Below are 13,770 nucleotides of genomic sequence, written 5' to 3'. Positions count from 1 at the left end.
TTACGACTGTAAATTTTGCGATGGTTGTAGTTTTCTGGTTAGATTTTTTGGACTAATTGTATCTTATAAGGATGTTATCTTAAGTCTAAGGCGAACATTCATTCATCATACCCACGACTTAATTAACTGAATGCTAGGGGCATCACTTAAACGGCGGATTTCAAAGCGATAACTAAACTTGCGTTCAGCTTCACTCAACGAAAACTCATTGAAAAAGTACGCCGTCCGGAGTACGCGCGGTGCCCATATCACTGCGACATAACGATTAAAAAATCCGCACTCGTCACCAAGCGGTTTACCGAGAAATTTAAAATCGGCGTTGAGACTATATAAACGAAATATTTCTCATACAAGTAGAAATTTTGATTAGGAATAAATTCATAGAATAATATGTTTCAAAGGCCGACCTACAATTACGATACGTTATTGTTTAAGACTGGTTGCCGAGCAACAGACCTCTATAAATTTCATCAAGCCGTTACCCAAGTTTTATATCGTCTAAACGGTTTCACGATAGCCGTTGAAAAATGAATTTACCAAGGATGTATTACATCTTATGAGTTATAAAACTTGTTCCGGGTAAACCATTTTATTACTCCACTGACGGGCGTCAGATGAGAATTGTTCGTATTGGTGTTTTCTTTTGTTTAAAATCCTTATTCACGAATTGAGTAGTTTTCTTCGTTTTAAAGGTTGCCTTACAATTTAGTACTGTTTTTATTTTATTAACGTATGTGTTATTTATACTATGATTATTTTACGATAGAAAATCCTTATGTTTATTTTTTATTTTATAGTTGATCTTCTTACTTGATTACTTTTATAGTTGATTCTTTTTACCTCCTGCCTGGCTGTGAACCGGAACCTTATCATTGCCATTTAATAATGGATAAATTTCTGAATGTATTTAAGAACAGCTATATTATAAAAGTTATGGTACATCTGCCGCTATTAAATAAATGTTCTTTTGGGCAGTTTGGTTGAGTTTACTTAAGTTTCACTTAAAAGTGTATTAGTTAGGTAAATCTATGACAATTTTAAAACATCAGTAATTGTAGGTACAATATTGTATTATACATTCAAGAAGAAGAAAAACACATCCATACAAAGATCGTGGTAGTAACTCCTTGGTGAAATAGTTTCCTTATATGGATACAGGAACAGTCAAAACCGTTTGTTTACTACGACATCGTTTTGAACATATCGGTTATAATGACCAAAATCAAAGGCTGATTTCTATTGTATTACGTACTTAATAACAACGTCATTGGCTGTTATCGGTTTTTACGACTAATTATGAGTAGTCCCCTTGATGTCGCTTTAACAGATTTTGACTGTTATCAAGGGATGTTGAGGAATATTGCAATAACGTTAAAACGCCCACTCCATGACTATTTAAAATAAAATGCGTTGACGGATATCTAAAATGTTTTTCATAAACTGAAAAACGTCATAAAAATAGTAAAAAACAATAATAAAATTATAAACTCATACTTTATATATAATTTTATGTGTGATCTCTGAATAACTAAACAATTGAGCTACAAAGGCAGTTACAGAGATAGTCCTAAAAAGGTTTCCGGTGTCGTTATTCGACAAACTTGCAAAACTTTTATTGGCGAATCGTTGCTACTAAGAGCCGCTTGATAACGATTACCTTACAATGTAATAGAGGTAGTGCAGATAAAACCTTTGATTACAACACCTTTTTCCCTGTTTTAGGCATTTGCTGAATATGCCTTTTGAATCGGCTAGAACCAACAATATTGGGATTATATTTTAAATCTAATCCATATATAGAATATATACATAGAAGATACAGGAACAGTAGTAGGAATAAAAAGGAAATAGAACATCATAGATCTGGTCTGGAAATAAGCATGTACGGGCCTTAGAAGGGCTCTGATCAATGGTAGGTAGTAAAGGATGTTTTTAGAAAAATAAATGCAAGTTGTAAACAATTGCACAGATTTGAAATAAACTGGTTTTTGGTGGACATGAAAATTGCACAAAGTGAAATCTGGAGATTCGATTCTCGGTTGAGGTACAGAGCCTTGCCTAAAAGTAATAGCAAAAAATACAGAAAGTTTTCCTATTAGTGTGTTACAGGAACCACGTAGATATCAATCAAAATTTCCCTGCCAATCGCTTTTAACTTGAAAAGTGTCTCCATTTTATAAACATTTACCGTTGCATTCGGGGTGGGAAGTTGAGAATGGTATTGGTACGAATCGCTGATGGAGCGAGGTCAGCATTGCCTAGGAAAAGCCAACAAACCGTCTGCTGTGTGATGTAGTGAAATCCTAGTGTAAGCAGCACCCCGCCCAATCCGAGTTATCCACGTCCTAGTAGAACTTGCTGCGGCCACGCATTCCCACTACCTAGAGCTGCAGCTGAGCTGGACAAAAGGCGAATATTCTGCGCCTTAAAACAGAACTCTCATGAGTGTTGTGGCAGCCTCACTCCTGGACTAGGGCACAGTGGGTACTCTCCTGCTGCCCTGGAAAGTCAACAACGAATCAAGAAACCGAAACAGTGAGAAACCGGACCGATCATTTACCGATGACCTTTGGCATTTAGACCGAACGCGATGGAGACTCACTGTGGAAGTCCCCTGCCCCATCAAGGGTTTATTAAATCAAGTAAATCAAACCGTTGCATCACATTGTTTCAATCAGGAAAAAATAAATGAGGGAGAAACGATGACATACGCACCGCAAACATTTGCGGTGCGTATGTATGTTATTGTTTTGCAAATATACGATTGACACGTGATAAGCTAATCATACTTTATATTTAGATTATAATCATAAAATGAAATGCGAGCTCAATATGACCGCACCTCCTTTCTGTATTCCTTACAATTACTACATGTTCCGCTTCCGACTAATATCTCCAGCCTTTTGTTTTATCCTTTATTGTATTAAAATCTTCTTTCATAATTAATAATAATATTAAGACGTAATATGTTTATGTACATATTTTGTTTTTAGGATAGTCCCTTTGTTTACTGTTGATTGCTTTTTTTATTTTTTCTCGCGTGTAGTTTCCCAACCTTTTACTTGAAACTGGTATATAGTCAAAACGATTGCCATAATATAAAAAAATGCGAGCTAAAAGGTGACACTTATTGTTCTAATGCAATATTTTGATCTGTATGAAGGTGCGGTATTAATTATTCAATTTTTTTATGTAAAAGGAGGCAATCGGGCAGGAGGTTAAATTAATGTGATACCGCCACCCATGGACACTCACATTGCCAGAAGGCTCGAAAGTTTGTTGCCGCCCTTTCAAGAATTGGAACGTTCTTTTCTTGAAGGACCCTAAGTCGGATTGGTTCGGAAATACTACACAAATACTACTAATACAAAAACTGCCTTAGAAAACGCACAGTTGTGGAACGACGGACGTCGAGGTGATACGGATGGTATTTTGCCTTGACGTTCGATAATGAAACTCAGCTGCGGGTATTAGACCGAACAACTCTTCTGAACTCTCCTCATGGTAAATGCGGTAGAAGATGCAGAGAGACCCAACATCTCTACGCAACGCCAAGGGATCAAGCCGCACGGAAAGTGATTGGTCGTCGACAAAAGATATAAAAAATTATAAACGTACAGACAGGAAGGGATTTTGTTTTATAATACACACCCACGGTGTGTAATCTACCAGAAAACTTATATGTTAAATATTTTATCTATTTTAAATATCAATCATGTAGTTTGAGAGGATTAACCCGTACTTACGGCGGTAAACAACTTGTTTTACAAAGGATAATTGTGGTTTTTAGATTTACCAATTAAAATTTACCAACTCCATATTAATTGGACCAAAAATTATGTTTCACTTAGAAACATGGTATCACATGCAGTGGACAAGGGAAGAGGGCTTGTAAAGTGTCAACGTCATGTTTGCGATACCAGAGGGAGCTAGTTTACACTTAACGTTGGGTACAAGTACACTGACCTCCTTTTGTGCATGAGCTTTATTTTACATTATATGTAATTGCAACTTTCGTCCCTTTTTTGTCGCCAGTGCAAATTCACTATACCCTGAGATTGTCCGTTCAAGTCTTTTTTCAGATGGTAGCGATTCTATTTTTCTTTCTATATGCATAACTGAGCCTGCATGTTAAAGGCATTGTGGTAAAACTGTATTGTATCCAAACTAATTTGTATCATCACTTTTATTATGCTGTTTTTTTACTACAAGATTTCTTTCAATTTGAGTTTACTATGATCAAAAATAACGAATATAATGCCGTTGTTAGTAAGTAAATTTTTATTTATATGAATCGTAAAATAAACTGGAGCTAAGTATTATTATTGGTTAAAGACAGCTGACCTACTTATAAGTGAATACTGACGACAGACACAGAAATGCCTTTACTACATTGTAAATATTGTGAATTTAATCTTAATAATGTATATTGGGTTGTTTCAATACTTCCCTATTTGACATCCGTGTTTATAAAATTGGTATGTCTTATTACGCCCGGTGTTATAAAATTAAAGAAAAAAGGATACTTTAAAACAAAAATATATACTGAAATGGAAGGCTTGTAAACTAGGCCAGGGTTAAAACATGCCAAAATTAATTAAGCGTTTTGTGGTAACGTCTACTTTAGGACCGACTGACCTGTTCGTAATTGCCTCGGTGAAGTCATAAGTGTTTTTCGTTGCAAGTATAATATTTTGAAGGTCACAAATATTAAAGTTTTATTGTGATAGGGTGGTATGCGTATGTTCTTATAACTACATTACTACTTATTAAGAGAAAAATAATTAGGTAACATTTATTAACTACTAACGCAACCGCCGCGAACAAAATCACTCGAGTTAAATAATTAATATAATATAGTCATGTTTTATCCCTTAAAGATGTTTTATTGAAATACTTGCTCAATAATTTTTATTCACATAATAACGAAAGCTTATTAAAATAATACATCTTTTTATGGTTATAATACTAGAGCCTTAAAAATAAACACAATGAAGGAGCTAATTTTGTAGCCAACTAAAGTATGTATTAAAAGCATTAATGTACTATTTTTTTTCGTTTTAAAATAATTTATCTGAGTTTCTTGGCTTTCCTTACGTGACACATTCACCTCTCTAAACGATTCATAAGCTATGTATGTGACGGAATTAACGTATATGACGTTTTTTTTTACCAATGCCAAACAGGCAGTAGGCTCTCCCGATGTAAAGCCAGAAGGCTCGCAAGTGCTTTGCCGGCCTCTTAACTACTATATAAAAGCCGTTAACAATGTGCAACATTATCTAAACAATACATATCTTAGACCATAAATATTGTGGTCACTAACCCGGAACAATCGCCATAAATTTTAACGTTTATGAGCATCGTGTATTTTATGAGTTATCGTAGAATCGCAACAATCGACTGTAAAGGTTTATAACAACTTTATTGCTCTTATAGACTTGTGTATAGATACGGAGTGTTCTATTCCTATGGAATATTATGGAGGAAATAAAAGCTTAAACACTGAACTTCGGGTTCAGTGAAAATAACAACTATTGTTGCTCCGTAGATAGGTCATAGGTAGATTATGAACACATTTGCAAACCTAACATAGTGTGTTTATACTAACTATTCAGCTTTACAATATTAGTATAATTTTAAAGACATTTAGGCATTACTATTTTATATTACAAATTCACTGTTTATTAGCTACATTAAAGTATTGAAGATTATATATTTTACCACATTTTCTCTGTAACCAGTGACTATAAAAATATTGTACTCGTACATAATATATCTGTTATAAAACAAACAGCGTGTAATGAAAACGAGAGAGACAACATTAGTCAAAACATTCGAATGCTATTTCTGAGAAATGAGCTGGCTAATGAAATATGAAACAGGTGTGGGGGTGAAATGGCCCGTATAATTTATATAATTAAACATACGTGGAGTTATTTATTACATTAAAGCTCATAATGTTGGGATATACAACTTATCTTATTTTTGCTGGGGTTATAAGTCATCCGCTCGTGTGTTGATGTTCATTACATTAATTCTTTTAATATTTTTGAACACGTACGATATTGCAGGCAGAAGTAACTTAAATAACTAGTCTGGCCTTAGATACTGTTACATAATACTTGTTTCAAGCATTAATTATTTTAAATTTGGAACATGAATATTATTTTAAAAACTTCTTTCGATTTTGCGATGTTTCACATATGCATTTTTATTTCTAACAGCACTTATGGCTTGACCAGGTACATGACCACTTTAATACTTATGCAGTGTTTTCCTCGTCGTTATGCTTGAAACTTCCTACCATTAAATCGTTCGATCAAATCCTACCTATACATATTTTTTTCTATGTCCGCAAGTAACAATCGTTATTCGGAGAATTACGTGAGCAAAATAACAGTTGTAGATTGAATTTTCGACGATGTCACTTGGCTATAAACAGTAAGTAAACAGCTAATAGCGACACCATAAAGGGTTGTAGGAATAATATAATAGTATATACGTATATATTTTTGGGTCATATTACATATTGCTTCATTTTGTATCTGAATCTGTGGTCTCTAATTGGGCACTAAATTTGACCGTAATTACTAGTGATCTAATTAGTCTAACCATGCTTGAACAGTCTCAGAATTACATATTATATAATACGTTTAGTTTTAGTACCATAAAATACCATTTTCTGCTTTTATATTTTTTTTGTTTATATTGAAGTTATACTTTTTTTGGTGCGTTAGGGAAAAATGATGAGAGTAAATTACGATGCCGACACCCGGAAGTTAGGTATATTCAACATTTTATTTGACTAGATAATGCGTTATAATAAAAATATCTTTTTTCTATTGTAACAGTAGTTTTTTCAACAAACATAGAATGAGGCGAAAGATAAACAATTTGAAAAGACATAAGTACACACACGTTTCTTTATATGATCAAGTCAAATATTTTATTATGCGTTATTTGCGCATTTATAAGAATGCGATTTCTCACTGACATTGGTTTGATTACAAAAAGAAAGCTTCTATATTAGCATAAAAGAAGCCATTTGCATAAACGTTTGTATTCATAAAATAAACACAATCCGTACAGATCCGAATCAGATCCGAAACGGTCTCTCAATATTGACTGGGAATCTCAATTTTAACCCGCTTGTAAGAATCCAAATCGGATTTATGGCGTTTTTCTTCTTCTAATATGATTACGAAACAGAAAAAGCTTTTCAGCTTTCAATCAATCTTAACCACAGAAACAAATTATCAGGTATATTTAATGAAATATGTACACGAATCTTAACCCAAGTACCATAGAAGGAAGGTTACGGCGCCACTAGATCTATGTAAGTACTGGAAACGATAACGATATGTAGTATTTGGTTTAAAAAAGTACGAATGATGCAAAAGAAAAAATATTAATTAGCCCCTTATCAAACACTGAATATAAAATGAAAATATTAAAATACCCATTTATATTGGCCAAATATATAAAAATGAATGTGTTTCCCTTTATTGAATTAAATAACACACATACATAACAATTCTCCGGATGTAGACCCATATCGAATTTTATTAAAAAGCATTATTTTTATTTTCAATCCAGTTGTTTACAATGTAAGACAACAAAGCACGGGATGAGCGCTCTGGAGCCAATTTAGTTTTCTAAATCAAACATTCATGCAAATAAAAACATGATACGTAATCGTATAATGTATACACGTGAAACGTCAAAATTGAATTAAAATAAATAGCGAACGAGACTTTCTCTTGAAATTTGGTGTATTTACGCATCATTGTAGTAAATGGAACAAGGCATGTCGGGTTTATATTTAAATCCGACTTGACTTAGGCAATTAAAAATGTTAACTGTTAAGTTTACGTTTCAAAGTGTAACGGTACGTAGTCCATCTGAGACGTAACAGAAAAGATGAGTATTTAAATTGGTACAACAGCCAAGCTTTGGAACTGACCTTTCTAGTAACATTTTGGTTGGCAATTTATAGTGTTGATAACAACTTTTTATGATGCAATCCTAGTTGAAACATTCAAAACTTTAAAAAGGGCTAGACGGAATAAAATTACTTATCTACGAACTGGGTATCATCAGATTCACACACACATATGTATCTTAACCATTCAAGCATCAAAATTTAAATCTCACATAAATATTCACAGTTGGTTTCACAGCTAAAGCTTTATGAAATAAATTTAATATCTCGATGAGAAGTTTGTGTTGATAAATTTTATTCAATATAAAATGAATTTATCCTTCTATCAATATGTATATAAGAAATTATAATAATAATAAAAACTTTATTTAGGACCAAAGCGTTGTGGCAAAATTCATATATCACTAGTCCCCCACACTAGGATGTGTTGTGGGCAACTAGAAAACAAGTATACCGTGGTACATGGTACATGTTTATTTGTAATTTTATATATATATTTGTATATAAGACATTAAGTATGAGTGAATGTGTGAGTGTGTGTGTATGCGCATGTATTTGAGAGAGTAGCTGAGAGTTGTTATCATACACTCTTTTTGTTAGTTTTTCGAACCTCACAGTCTTGCCAAGATATGTAGTAACGCCTCTGTAGATTCTAAATCCAATATGGCTAGTGCAATTTCTATGTAATTTGCGAGTTTGTATCTGGATAATTTTACTATCACAGAATCCACAGATTGGGAAATTTTATTATAAAGAAAGGGGCATCTTAATGAAAAGAAGCGTTGGCGAAACACAGTCTTTCGTTATGACGTATGGAATGACAGAGTCAAAGCATTAAAAAAATATTTACATATAAATTAATAACTATTTTACGAGTGGTCAAACATGTATGACCCATGATCAATCTCTGGATCAATTTGTTTGTAAAATACAAATATAAACGAATAAATATACATCTGCTGAATGGTACTTGTCATTAAAAAAAGTGCTCACACAACTCAAACGTGAAACTGCATCAATCGCTTCTTATATAAAAAATATAACTAATTTACATCCAAAATAAGCTCATTATATATTTTAAGCTATTAAAGCTGAATACAGAACAATTTAAAACATAATTTCCAATTTTCAAATACAGACTAAATCGCTCAGCGCTAAACGATAAATGCAAAGTCCGAAATCGAAATTCACTTCAACAAGCGGATCGTAAATTGCCACTCTGGGTTTAGTGCGAGACGAAATTATTGTATTTATCAATACAAACTTGAATAGTGTATTATGTATAAAATATTTTAGAGAACCACAATTCTAAAAAACGAGGAAAGCGTAGAAACGCTTTTATATGCATTTTCTGTACATGATGGCAGGCATCGTTCTAATATGAGGGGAATTTACTTTCCAAACAAATGAGAGCATTAAACTAATTTAAGACAAAGTCTAATAAAAATACATTAAAAATGATTGATTGTCAAAGTAAAATAAACAGCTAGTTTGTTATTATTTTTGATTAATAAAACTTTTTTTTGGCATTGTTTATTCTTACCGTAGAGACATGTACAATCATGTACACAGATGTACAATCCGCGGCTGTATTGAGGCTTGTGGCAAACACATTTTTGGGTCTGTTTCATGGTTTTATAATCACAATAAATTGAGAAAATTATGACGAAATGAAGACTGGTACAAAATTTCATAAAATATCTAGTACAACTTTTGTATCAGCTATTTTCATCACATTGTTCTCAATTTTCTACTTGCATAAATTCCGTTTTCCACTGAAAAAGTTAATTCATAGAGAAATATCATACGAAGCTAATCTGGGTCAAATAAATAATAGATGATGCCAGGAATGTAGTCTTTATAACTAGGTATTTGTGCCAGGTCATACAATAATGGTATCGAGTTATTAATATTATATAATGTACAATTATTATTGTGTTTAATTTATGAATATAATATGAAAACGGAAGTGTAAACACTTACCTATAAATAAAGTATTTCATCATTGAATTTCCTGAAAAAAAAAACAAATACACATATTAAAACATATAAGTCATGTATAATGGTTATGTTTATGTATAACTAACTATAAATATATATTTTTAAAAATTGTAGTCAAAAGCTACTCATATTATTTTGCATCAAATACGTTTCTCGAGCATTTCACACAATGATGGTGGTTTACGTATCCTCTTGGGTTTGACTCTTGGCAACCTCGCCTTGACAAATATAGAAAACAGACGCAGAAGTTCTAACATCATTTGAATCTAAATTGATATATCAATAAATTCGTTTAAAATCAAATTTATTTATGTATGCGTTAATTGTATAAATTGTCAATTAATATGTCATTATATCGAATTTGATAACCAATGCTTGTGTTCATTAACATTGAAATCGCTATCCAAACTTAGCGTTAAGAATCAGTTCCAATTAAAAATATATAAAATCAACGAAACAAAAACGTCACCCTTAACGGTAACAGGAAAAGGCTGAAAAAGACATTGGAAGAAAAAAGGTTTTTCTTGTTATTCAAATGGAACAAAGTTTGAACGTCGCCGACTTTTGAACCGAAATAGACCGTAACTTTTATGAGAAATTTTCGATTCACGAAGGACGCTTATCAATTTTACCAATTGAAACTGGTTTTATGATATTTTAAGCATTAAGGAAAACATTTTCCGTAGAAATTTCCCTTTAAAAATTAAAAACACAGACAGAATGTTGTCCGTTATTGAAAGTACGCTTTCATATTTTTTCATATTGATTTGCTAAATATACCTCCAAAACCATTCATATACTGAACTGAACTAAGAAACTAGACTAGAACTAGACTTTCATAATATATTCGAAGATGTTTCGAATAATTTTTGCATTAATTTAATCCGTGAGCTAAATGAAAAGCTAACACCATAAAAACTAACAATGTTTAACACAAATGAGATCTAACTAAAACTCCATACAAAAATATTTAATATCACTTGTAAGCCGTAGGCTGTATGACAGAGTAGATTGTGCCAGTAAGTAATTGTATGTAGCCGAAAGCCTTTATTTAGCTTGGTACTGGACTTTAGCCAATGTTTACCTTGGAGATGGATCGAGTCATCCATGAAAGGCGCGTTTCAGCATAATTGAAAATAAGATACAGCCACCCTGAGCAAATATTTCTTTAGATTTTGGTAGCTCGGAGTTGTTGAAAATGTTTTATAACACTCTCAAGAAATAATAGCTAAACATGATGTTGATGAAATATTTATGCAGACTGTAAATTTGGTATTACCTTACCTGTCCACATTTATGATTATTATAACTTAAAACAAATTTTATATATTTTTTCATATTTGTTGCTAATGACCGCTAGAATCGTTAAGCCAGGCCGTTAGTTTAAATTGTATGTTCTACCTCTATAAATTTATATATAATTTTAATTGATGGAATGTTAATTATTAGACAGAGTAATGTAACTTCATTATTATTTGACCCAATTTGAAGGTTAAGAAACGTCTTCACCAACCCTTTTTAACCCAAGTCCCTAATTGGGGATTAAATTTCATAATTTTATTGCGTTTTTTTAGGTAATTTAATAATTCATAAAATAAATCATTATAAGTTCATAAGTAAGTGCAGCGTGGTTTATAGACGACTTTTCGTTCGCAGTTTTGCACACATTGTCACTAGGATTTGTTTAAGTAAAATACGTTGAAACCTATTTTAAACTGGCCTCATAAAACGTTGAGGTTTCTCATTTCGACAATATTCGCGGATAATTTCGTCTTTTATGAACTAATTTTGATGATTATTTTTTGAAGGAAAGGATTCCCAGGGATGGTAACAAGATTTAATGATGGTATTGCATAAAATCGAGATTCGAAACTTCGAAAAACTATCCACAAACAAAGAATGTTGAAATTATTTTTTCAAAAATGTTGTAAAAATTATGATAGTTTTATTGAATTGTCTTTGACCTCTATAACTAAATCCTGTCCTTTTATAAAATTTAATTAGCTTTATCATTATCTTATTCTTCCACCATCTACAGCTCTCTTACTGCACACGAAACTGCTTCAAATGCATTCACTCATATTTATGAGAAAATATATTCCAATTATTAATTTATTACTCTTGTTTAGCGTACAAGCAAAACATCAACTTTCCTGTATAAAATATTAATAGCATAACTCTACACCCAATTTCCAAAGAGCGTTACATTTCTTCCACATCGCTTCTTCGGGCCCCATTGTGAGCCAAATGATTGAGACACGGATCGTCCCTAGCTTTATTATCGTAAATGCGGAAACCGTCCCTCAGGACGGGTGTCAATATAATGTACCCCTAAATAATGAGACATATTCCCTGAATTCGCCCCATATAGTTTAGAATTCGTGTTCACAAAAAATGAGTAACAAAAAAATTCTCTGATAGATGAAAGAGTTTAATGCGTAAGAAGGTTTAGCATGTTTTAAATAACTGTCAGTGGTTAAGATGGCAACTCTGAATCTTGAGGTCTGTGCCAATGGGGTTTTCTTTATATGTGCGCAAAACTTGCTAGTACATTGAAGAAAATATCACGTGGAAACTGGAAACGAAAAAATTCAATAACCAGCGTGGTGGACGGTGGCCTTCCTCCTTCATTTGATACCAACATCCCAACAGTAGGATCAGGTAATGTTGAAATAACATGCGACCGATAACGTATGGAAGACGTTTGAATTTAAATTGTGGTACAAAATTGCAGTTATTAGTTAACTTTGCATTCCTTCAAATAAAGCAAAAAAAAAATTATTTTATTTTAATACATGAAACAATCCTACACAGTTCTGAATTACGCAATGCTGATAAAAAAATATTTTTAAGACTTCACATGTTTATATTTTGCTTTAATTTACAGTTTACCACCAAGGCTGCATAAAATCATTAAAATACGGGAAAAAACTCCCAAAAGGATGACTGAAAGTTATGCAATTCGATCCTTAATAACTGGCACAAGTCGTTATCTGGACATCAATCTATTTTTGGGGGTGATATCGAAGATTTATCTCCAAAGAGGACATTACTATATTAACGTACGCAATATTGCTTTAATGATTCTTAATCTATAAAAATGAACCTATATTGAATTTATTACCTTTATATATTAATCTAAAAATCTTACAATTAAGTTTCATTTTTTTTAAAGAGTATACCTAAAACTGAGAGCAGTTTTCAGCTAGTGGCTTCAACATGCGACTTTCATGCCTGAGGTTGTAGGTTCGATCCCTAGCTGTGCACCAATGGACTTTTTTACTATGGGCACATTTAACATTCGCTCGAACGGTGAAGGACTTTAGACCCAAAAAAGGCGACGACGTGGTCAGGCACACGAGGATAACCCTTGCTTATAAGATTAACAAATGATCATAAAACAGACAGAAAAATCTAAGGCCCAAACTGATTTATTTCATTTTTTATACCTAGAAGTATAAGTAATAAGCAGGTCGCTTTCTGCAAAACAATTTCGTAACACGTTGTTGTCGAAGTTTCGGTAATAGTGTCTTTATAGTTTTGTGTATGTATAAAACATAAAGAACACACACATTTATATAGTAGTCTAAATAGGTAAATAATGGAACACATGTCTAGGCCAAGGATTTAGGCTTTGTCATTAATACAGTTGCAAAGTTAGGCCCAATACTTAAAAAAACTGATGCTGGGACCTTATTTAAGTAACTTGTTAGTTTTTCGATGCACGGTAGGTTTATACCTACTTGCCTTGCCCAATCCTTTTACTTCGATTAGACCCAGATCTAACGCAATACATATCACTATGCAATGGGATCACAAAAATA

The 13,770-nt window shown here is 32.6% G+C and overlaps 1 protein-coding gene across 1 annotated transcript in view; it reads right to left on the bottom strand.

Moving 5' to 3' along the window:
* The window catches only part of LOC123713067 (TWiK family of potassium channels protein 9-like), a 140,132-nt gene that overhangs the window by 23,040 nt on the left and 103,322 nt on the right, over window positions 1–13,770 (bottom strand). Inside the window, exon 3 of the mRNA XM_045666556.1 lies at window positions 9,929–9,959. The gene's annotated coding sequence lies outside the window, so the exon portion shown is untranslated. The remainder of the gene's footprint in view (window positions 1–9,928; window positions 9,960–13,770) is intronic.

The sequence above is a fragment of the Pieris brassicae genome, chromosome 8, assembly GCF_905147105.1.
Source record: "Pieris brassicae chromosome 8, ilPieBrab1.1, whole genome shotgun sequence".
NCBI classification, from domain to species: domain Eukaryota; kingdom Metazoa; phylum Arthropoda; class Insecta; order Lepidoptera; family Pieridae; genus Pieris; species Pieris brassicae.
The sequence above is the reverse complement of the archived record's forward strand: the minus strand, read 5'-3'. Positions and strand labels throughout refer to the sequence as shown.